This window comes from Leucopleurus acutus (genome assembly GCF_964270905.1).
Source record: "Leucopleurus acutus genome assembly, chromosome: 5".
Lineage (NCBI taxonomy): Eukaryota > Metazoa > Chordata > Mammalia > Artiodactyla > Delphinidae > Leucopleurus > Leucopleurus acutus.
The window spans coordinates 137,044,301-137,054,027 of record NC_139147.1 but is presented as its reverse complement, the minus strand read 5'-3'; the positions used below and the strand labels follow the sequence as shown (position 1 = coordinate 137,054,027).

General features: G+C 38.9%; 1 pseudogene across 1 annotated transcript; it reads right to left on the bottom strand.

Annotated features, from left to right (window-relative positions):
• Positions 1 to 3,048: 3,048 nt before the first annotated feature.
• Positions 3,049 to 3,790, bottom strand: LOC309961813 (nucleoside diphosphate kinase, mitochondrial-like; annotated as a pseudogene). Its single transcript has 2 exons — positions 3,241 to 3,790; positions 3,049 to 3,175 (listed from the first exon to the last, which is right to left on the bottom strand). The product of its transcript is annotated as a nucleoside diphosphate kinase, mitochondrial-like (transcript).
• Between the last annotated feature and the right edge of the window lie 5,937 nt (positions 3,791 to 9,727).

The following is a 9,727-nucleotide window of genomic DNA, read 5'->3' as shown; positions in this document are numbered from 1 at the left end:
AATGACAGCAGTGTGTGTGTGTCTGTGTATTCACATCATATAAAGTGGTACATGGGTGGAAAATTTTAATAGTAAGTATATTTGTTAGGAAACCATAAAGAAATGGTTTATGCATTCATTTTAAGAAGGTAGAAAAAAGACAATAAAATATACAAAAAAGTAAAGGTAACAAATTAAGAGAGGAAAAGAATTAACTATATAAAAAACAGAAGTATAAACCAGATCATTAAAACAAAAGTTGATTTTTGGGAAAGTCCAATAAATACAGTCTTTGGTAAGCCTGATCAAAGAAATAAGAGTAAATGTCACAACTTTTGACAAATGCATAATCTCATGCATCTGTCATTACAATGCCATACAGAATAGATTCACCACCCTAAAAATCTGTATTCCACTTATACATATCTCTATCCCCCTGAACTCCTGGCAACCACTGACCACCTTTATAATATCACATAGAGTGTTTTTACTACCCTAAAATTCTTCTGTGCTCTACTTATTCATTTCTCCCCACCCTGTTGAACAATGACCTATTCATTGTACCCATAGTTTTGCCTTTTCCAGAATATCATATGATTAGACTCACACAGTCTATAGGTTTTTGGCAAGACTTTCTTCTTTCACTTGGCAGTATACATTTAAGTTTCTTCCATATTTTTTCGTGGCTTGAGAGCTCATTTCTTTTATGCTAAATACTATTCCATTGTATCTATTAAAGAGCTTGGTGCTTCCACGTTTTGCAATTATGAATAAAGCTGTTATAAATATTTCTGTGCAAATTTTTGTGTGAACATAGTTTCAACACATTTACAAAAATGAATGGAATTGCTGGATTGTATGGTAAGCCTGTGTTTAGCTTTGCAAGAAAGTCCTGTGTCATTTTGTATTCCTGTGAGAGTTTCTGTTGCTCCACATTCTTGCTACCATTTAGTGTTGTCAGTTTTTGGATATGAACCATTCTAATAGTTGTGTAATGGTATCTTATTGTTCTTTTAATTTGCAATTCCCTGATGACATATGATGTTGAACATCTTTTTATAGGCTTGACATCTGTATATATATATATATACATATAAATGTGTGTATATATATGTATATATTTTGGTGAAGTTGTCAATTCAGATCTTTTGCCCATGTTTTAACTGGGTTGTTTGCTCATCTATTGTTGAGTCTTAAGAGTTCTTTGTACATTTTATATACCATTTCTTTAATCAGATGTGGGTTTAAAAATTTTTTTTTTCTATTTTGTGTTTTGTATTTTTATTTATTTATTTATTTATTTTTTATGAGGGCCTCTCACTGTTGTGGCCTCTCCCGTTGTGGAGCACAGGCTCTGGACGTGCAGGCTCAGAGGCCATGGCTCACGGGCCCAGCCGCTCCACGGCATGTGGGTTCTTCCCGGACCGGGGCACGAACCCGTGTCCCCTGCATCGGCAAGTGGACTCTCAACAGCTGCGCCACCAGGGAAGCCCCTGTATTTTTATTACTTTAAAAGTATATTTCAAAGAGCAGGATTGTTTTAAAAAATTTATTTTTATTTATTTATTTCTGGCTGCATTGGGTTGTTGCTCGCAGGCTTTCTCTAGTTGTGGAGAGTGGGGGCTACTCTTCATTGCGGTGCACGGGCTTCTCTTTGTGGTGGCTTTTCTTTGTTGTGGAGTATGGGCTCTAGGCGTTTGGGCTCCAGTAGTTGTGGTGCACAGGCTTAGTTGCTCCATGGCATGTGGGATCTTCCTGGACCAGAGCTCGAACCCATGTCGCCTGCACTGGCAGGCAGAGTCTTAACCACTGTGCCACGAGGGAAGTCCCCAGAATTTTTTCTCCTTTAAAAGAAGTCTGACGTCAACTTTATTTCTTTCATGGATTGTGATTTTGGTATTGTTTCTAAAAAGTCATCTTTAAACTCAAGGTAGATTTTCTCCTATGTTATCTTCTAGAAGTTTTATAGTTTTTCATTTTACGTTTAGATCTATGATTCATTTTGAGTTCATTTTTAGAAAGGTGTAAGGTCTGTATCATATATTTTCCCTGTAGATGTCTCATTTTTCCAGTACCATTTGTTAAAAAGATCATTCTTTTTTCCATTGAACTGATTTTATTCCTTGTCTAAGATCAGTTAGCTATATTTGTGTGGGCCTGTTTCTGTGCTTTCTATTCTGTTCCACTGATCTATTTGTCTATTATTTTACCAGTGTCACACTGTTTTAATTACTGTAGCTTTATAGTAAGTCTTGAAGTCACATATTGTCAGTCTATAGACTTCTTCTTCAATATTATTTTGGCAATTCTGAGTCTTTTTCTTTTTGATATACTATAAACTGCAGAATCAGTTTGTCAACATGTACAAAATAACTTGCTGGGATTTTGTTTGAGATTCCATTGAATCTTTAGATCATATTGGGAAGAACTGATATCTTAACAATATTGAGTTTTCCTTTGCCTCCTGGATCTGTCAGTTACTGATAGAGGAATGTTGAAATCTCCAACTATAATAGTGAATTTGTCTATTTCTCCTTGACATTCTGTCAGTTTTTGCCTCATATATTTTGATGCTCTGTTGTTAGGCACATACACATTAAGTACTATTATGTTTTCTTGGCAAATTGACTCCTTTATCATTATGTAATGACTCTCTTTATCCCTGAAAGTTATCCTTGCTTCTGAAGTCTGTTCATCTGCCATTAATATAGCCACTTCTGCTTCCTTTGATTCATGTTAGGATTGTATATCTTTCATCCCTTTACTTTAAAATTTTTTCATAGCACAGTGAATTTTAACATTCCCCCCTTTGGGGAATGAGAAGTGGCAAAGCCCGCATTTGGAAACACTCAAAAAGTTGTCCAGCACTTTGGTAGAGAAAGGATTTTGTCCAAATTCTTTCTAGTTTAGGAGGTGGAAAGGCAAATAAAGTTGGTAGCTCTAACCACTCTGTCCTGGGGTGAAGTTGAAGGTGGACAGGGAAATGGTCTGAGACAGATGGGCAGAGCATGAGTGTGAGCTCAAGTTCTTTCCAACAGAGGTAGTTGGTCCTGGGTGGATGCTAGGGAGTCACAGCAGCCTGAGGGTTTGGGCTGAGTAGATGTTGCTGTGGTTGCCTTCCTTTGCCCAGTCCACCAGCTCCCTGCTCCTGAACCACAGATGGATCTCCCTCTGGGCCCCTACACAAGGCACTGGCCTGGATGATGTTCCCACACACTCATGAATCAATCCAGATCATTTCTGGGAGCCTCATTTTCCCACCAGTCCTTGTGTGTTAACCCCTCTTGCTGTCTTCTGATGTGGACGCTGAAGTCTCCCTGGAGTCTTCCCTGATGGTGCCAGGGGCAGCCTCAGCAGAGTTGCTGTTTCCTATCATGGCCCTTGTGGTATAGACTACATGGGGGTCTTGCCAGACCATAGGGACCAGGGGCCAGAGCTCATGTAGCTGATGAGGGCTGGGTAAAAGGGCTTCCTCCTGGTAGTGGTAGGCCTCAGCCAAGACACTGTCTGGTGCCTGCAGTGTCTTTGTCCCCACCAGCCCGAGGACCCTGCTCTCAAAGCCCTGGATCACAATCGCAAGGAGCCACTGCTGCAGGCCATCTGGCTTCACTTTGACCAGAATCGCTCCAGGCCCAGGCGGGCCCTTCAGAGCTGGGACACACAAGCAGGTGTGGCCAAGGACTGGCAGGCTGCACACCAGCCTCCACAGCCTGATGCATCCCATGAGAGGCTGCCCATGAGGCCTGGGTGCTGGCTGCTGGATGAGCACTGCAGGGAACTCGCCCCAGCCGCTGCTGGAGCCTCCCTTCATCCCTTTACTTTTAATCTATTTCTTTTTTTAATAATTAAAGTGAGTTTCTTACTGAGCAGTCATGTACTTTTTGATCTACTCTGACAGTTTCTGTCTTTTACCATTTAGACCATTCACATTTAAAGTGATTATTCATACAGTTGGATAGATGTCTACCATATTTTTAACCCTGTTTTACTTGTCACACTTATCCTTTGTTACTTTGTTATCTTCATATTGTTTTCTTTTTCTGATTGTAAATCAGCATATGATTCCATTTTCTCTCCTCTCTTAGCATATCAGTTATACTTGTTTGTAAATTATTTTAGTGGTTGCTCTAGATTCTGCAATACTCATTTACAATTAACCTAAGCCTACTTTTGAATACACTATGTCACTTCACAAGTACTGCAGGGACCTGCTAACAGAGTGTGTCCAATTTCTCTCTCTCATCCCTTCTAACTCTTCTTCCTTCATTGCATTTATTCATAAGTGATAATTATCCAATACATTGTTGCTACTATTACTTTGAACAGCTCTCTTTTAGAGCAGCTAAGAATAAGGAAAATATAATACTTTATTTTACCTTCATTTACTCTGGCTCTAATGCTCTTCCTTCCTTTATGTAGACTTTCTTATCTGTATCATTTTCCATCTCTCTGAAGAACTTCTTAACATTTTCTGCAAGTCTACTGGCAACCAATTCCCTCAATTTTTGTCTGAAAAAGTCTTTATTTTTTCTTCATGTTTGAAGGATAATTTCACTGGATATAGAACTCTAGGTTGATGATTATTTTTTTCTTTCAATCCTTTAAATATTTCCCTCATTCTCACTTGCATGGTTCTGAAGAGAAGTCTGATGTAATCCTTATGCTTTTTCTTCTGCCTTTTTTTTATCAAAAGTTTCTCTTTTTTGTTAGTTTTCTGCAGCTTGAATATAATATGCGTAGGTGTAGTTTTATTACATTCTCTCCTTGGTGTTCTCTGACCCTTGATCTGAGGTTTGGTGTCTGTCACTAATTTTGGAATATTCTCAGTCATTGTCACTTCAAATATTTCTTACATTCTTTTCTTTCTTTACCTTCTGGTATTCCTACTACATGTGTCTTACAACTCTTATAATTGTCCCACAATTCTTAGATACCTGTTCCTTTTCTTTGGTCTGTTTTCTCTTTGCTTTCAGCTTGGGATATTTCTAGTCACATATCTTCATATCTTATATCACTGATCCTTTCCTCAGCTGTTTCTACTGATGAGCCATCAAAGGCATTCCCCATTTCTGTTACAGACTTTTTTATTTCTAGCATTTAGTTTTGATTCTTTCCGTCTCTCTGCTTACATGACCCATCTGTTCCTGTATGTTTTTTACTTTTCCATTAGAGCTCTTAGTATCCTAATTATAATTATTTAAAATTCTAGTCATTTCTGAGTCTAGTTCTGATGCTTGCTCTGTCTCTTGAGACTGTGGGTTTTTTTTTTGTGTGTGTTGTTTGTCTTTTTAACCTTTTATCATATCTCATAGTTTTTATTGAAAGCTGGACATCATGTATTGAACAGAAACACTAGAGTGAACAGACATTTACTGTCAGGTTCTATACTTATCTGGCTAGGAGTTAGGCTACATTTACTGTTTGCTGTATCTGTAGGTGTCAGAGGTTAACATTTCCTTTACTGACCTTGTTTTGTATCATTTGCTGGCCCTTGGTCTTTCTTAGAGTCTCTTTCTTAAGTAAAATCTGAGCATTACAATTCTTTCAGCTATAATCCCCTGTTATTATGAAGGAGTCCTATTGATGTGGCAGTAAGTGTGAAGGGGAAGTGTTCTATGACTTGGGTTTCTGTCTTTTCGTGGATCTGTGCCCTGGCCTGTGAACCTTACAACTACTTGTTAACTTTTCTCCCTTTCAGTGAGACAGGAAGGCACTGGAGTTGTGCATTTCCCTTCTCCCGTATGAAAAGTTAGAAGGAAATGGAGCTGGATATTTCCCTCGTCGCGTATCAGCTAAGGTCTGGTAAAATCATTTCTCTGGAAAGAAGGACTTTGTTAAGGAGAACAGAATGCTTTGGGCATATTTCAAAATAGTTACTTTTCCCCTTCCTCTGCCAGAAGCAGCAGGGGATTTTTCTCTGATCTTCACTGTGAGAAGCTGGTGAGGCTCAAGAGGGTAAAACTCACAGAAGTATGGGGATCCTCCTACTCCTGGGCCCACAAGAGCCTTTTTTATATCTTTTTTTTTCTTTTCTTTATCTCTAAGCGGGTCCAGGCTCAGTCTCCAGCAATTGGTCAACTACCACTTATGTGTTCCTACCAGTTCCTGGGCCCTGTGGCTTCTGTTCCCAATAAACATTGATTCTCTGTATTTATCTGTCTCTCCAGTTTTGGGGGCAGATGTTTGCTCTGTTGCCTCAATTCTCTGATGGATCTAAGAAGAGTTGTTGATTTTTAGTTTGTTCAGCTTTTTTGTTATGAGAACAGGAGTGATGGTCTCCAAAATTTTCACATGTTGGACCCTGATGGTCTTACCAATGAACTCGACTAAACTTAAAAAACAGATACAGAGGTGTAAAAACTATTAAATATCTTTTAAAACGTGCAATGTTTTCAACATAAGGTACAAGTCTTTTACAAACCTTATATAAATACCAAAGTTAGTACAAAAATTGAAAATTGTAGGTCTACCTCTCTTTTGAATGTAGAGGCAAACGTCCTAAATAAAATATTTAAAGGTGATCCAACAGATTTTTTTTGGACATGTGACATGAGGGATCTTAATTCACTGACCAGGGATCAAACCTGTGCCCCTTGCAGTGGAAGCACGGAGTCTTAACCACTGGACCACCAGGGAAGTTTCCAACAGATTTTTTATAATTTCCTTTCTTGTAAAAAACATTTTTGGAGAAGCATCTTAGCTTTTCTGATAGCTTCATTACCACAAATGAGAAGTTTTTTGTTTTTAATTCACTGAACCATTTATGGAGGACAGTGTTAGGCCCCAAACAGATATTCTACATATGTTTTCAGTGAATGGATGAATATAACATGCAAAGCTTTCTAAGGGGAGTTGTGAGAAGCACATAATGAAAGGGCAAGGTCACTGCCCTTCAGGAGCTCACAGTCTCGTGGGGAGTCAGCCATAAACGTAACAGACTAACCCAAATCGGATTGTGATAATTGCTGCTATAGAGAAACAATCACAATTCTATAAGTGTGTGTGGGAAAGAGAGATTAATTCTAAAAGGCAGTGTTTATTTAGATCATGGTTTAAGAAATAGAGGGAAATGAAGCTTTCTGACTAAACTTAATTTCACAATTACCAAGAATCATAGAATTAGATTTGCACCGTGCTCTAACAGAAGCTTAGTTTTATTGCCAATTAGATCATAGAACCGTTTTAAAATGCTTATTCTGGATTCCAAAAACTTCATTGTAGACCCTGAGTTTTTCAAAACTTTATCACTCTAAAGGTACTACCCTGTCACTGTTATGGCAAATAGAAAATATCCTTGGTATTTTGTCTCAATGTGCATGACTTAAACACTCCAGCCCCTCAATGTCTCATTCACTGTTTCTGGAGATCCTCAGGAAAATTTCATATGAACACGTATATAGTCCTTTCTGGATCTTTTGCCCTGTCCTTCCTTCTTACTGTGTGGTCCACAGCTCTAGAAGCCTTGTACGTAAGTGTCTCACCTTGTCACGGCTGCTAGAGCCTCCTAGACCCTCAGCAGTGTTGCTTCTCACTTCTTTCCTACAACAAAGTTGTTTTATTCATATAGAAGGGAAAAGGGCTGCCCCCCACACTGCATGGCCCTTTGTGAAATGGGCACTGGTGTGGCTTGTGCTTCCATGCCCCTGAATCACACACACACACACACACACACACACCCCTTCCATTCTTCTTAGCCTCTGCATGAACCTAAGGAGTTAAGAAAGGAGACTGTCTTCCAAGACATACTCTTTTTTCTTTTCCTATTCCCCCATGAACTTTCCCATTATTCTCTCTTCCAGGCAAACACTCTCCTCTCACAAATCAGGCAAAAAAAAAAAAAATCTCTTCCAAATCCTGTAGGCTTTTTTTTTTTAACATTTCTATTGGAGAATAATTGCTTTACAATGGTGTGTTAGTTTCTGCTTTATAACAAAGTGAATCAGCTATACATATACATATATCCCCATATCTCCTCCCTCTTGTGTCTCTCTCCCACCTCACTATCCCACCCCTCTAGGTGGTCACAAAGTACAGAGCTGATCTCCCTGTGCTATGTGGTTTCTTCCCACTAGCTATCTATTTTACGTTTGGTAGTGTATATATGTCCATGCCACTCTCTCACTTCATCCCGGCTCACCCTTCCCCCTCCCCATGTCCTTAAGTCCATTCTCTACATCTGCGTCTTTATTCCTTTCCTGCCCCTAATCCTTCAGAACATTATTATTATTTCTTTTTAGATTCCATATATAAGTGTTAGCATATGGTGTTATTTTTTTCTCTTTCTGACTTACTTCACTCTATATGACAGACTCTAGGTCCATCCACCTCACTACAAATAACTCAATTTTGTTTCTTTTTATGGCTGAGTAATATTCCCTTGTATATATGTGCCACCTCTTCTTTACCCATTCATCTGTTGATGGACACTTAGGTTGCTTCCATGTCCTGGCTATTGTAAATAGTGCTGCAATGAACATTGTGGTACATGACTCTTTTTTTTTTTTTTTTTTTTTTTGCGGTACGCGCACCTCTCACTGTTGTGGCCTCTCCGGTTGTGGAGCACAGGTTCCAGACACGCAGGCTCAGCAGCCATGTCTCACGGACATGCTCCGTGGCATGTGGGATCTTCCCAGACCAGGGCACGAACGCATGTCCCCTGAATTGTCAGGCGGACTCTCAACCACTGCGCCACCAGGGAAGCCCACATGACTCTTTTTGAATTATGGTTTTCTCAGGGTATATGCCCAGCAGTGGGATTGCTGGGTCGCATGGTAGTTCTATTTTTATTTTTTTAAGGAACCTCCATACAGTTCTCCATAGTGGCTGTATCAATTTACATTCCCACCAACAGTGCAAGAGGGTTCCCTTTTCTCCACACCCTCTCCAGAATTTATTGTTTGTAGATATTTTGATGAAGACCATTCTGACCAGTATGAGCCGATACCTCATTGTAGTTTTGATGTGCATTTCTCTAATGATTAGTGATGTTAAGCATCCTTTCATGTGTTTGTTGGCAATCTGTATATCTTCTTTGGAGAAATGTCTGTTTAGGTCTTCTGCCCATTTTTTGATTGGGTTGTTTGATTTTTTTGATATTGAGTGGCATGAGCTGCTTGTATCTTGTGGAAATTAATCCTTTGTCAGTTGCTTCATTTGCTACTATTTTTTCCTATTCTGAGGGTTGTGTTTTCATCTTGTTCATAGTTTCCTTTGCTGTGCAAAAGATTTTAAGTTTCATTAGATCTCATTTGTTTATTTTTGTTTTTATTTCCAGTTCTCTAGGAGGTGGGTCAAAAAGGATCTTGCTGTGATTTATGTCATAGAGGGTTCTGTCTATGTTTTACTCTAAGAGTTTTATAGTGTCTGGCCTTATATTTAGGTCTTTAATCCATTTTGAGTTAATTTTTGTATATGGTGTTAGGAAGTGTTCTAATTTTGTTCTTTTACATGTAGCAGTCCAGTTTTCCCAGCACCACTTATTGAAGAAGCTGTCTTTTCTCCATTGTATATTCTTGCCTCCTTTATCAAAGATAAAGTCTCCATATGTGCATGGGTTTATCTCTGGGCTTTCTATCCTGTTCCATTGAGCTATATTTCTGTTTTTGTGCCAGTACAATACTGTTTTGATTACTGTAGCTTTGTAGTATAGTCTGAAGTCAGGGAGCCTGATTCCTCCAGCTCCGTTTTTCCTTCTCCAGATTGTTTTGGCTATTTAGGGTCTTTTGTGTTTCCATACAAAATGTGAAAT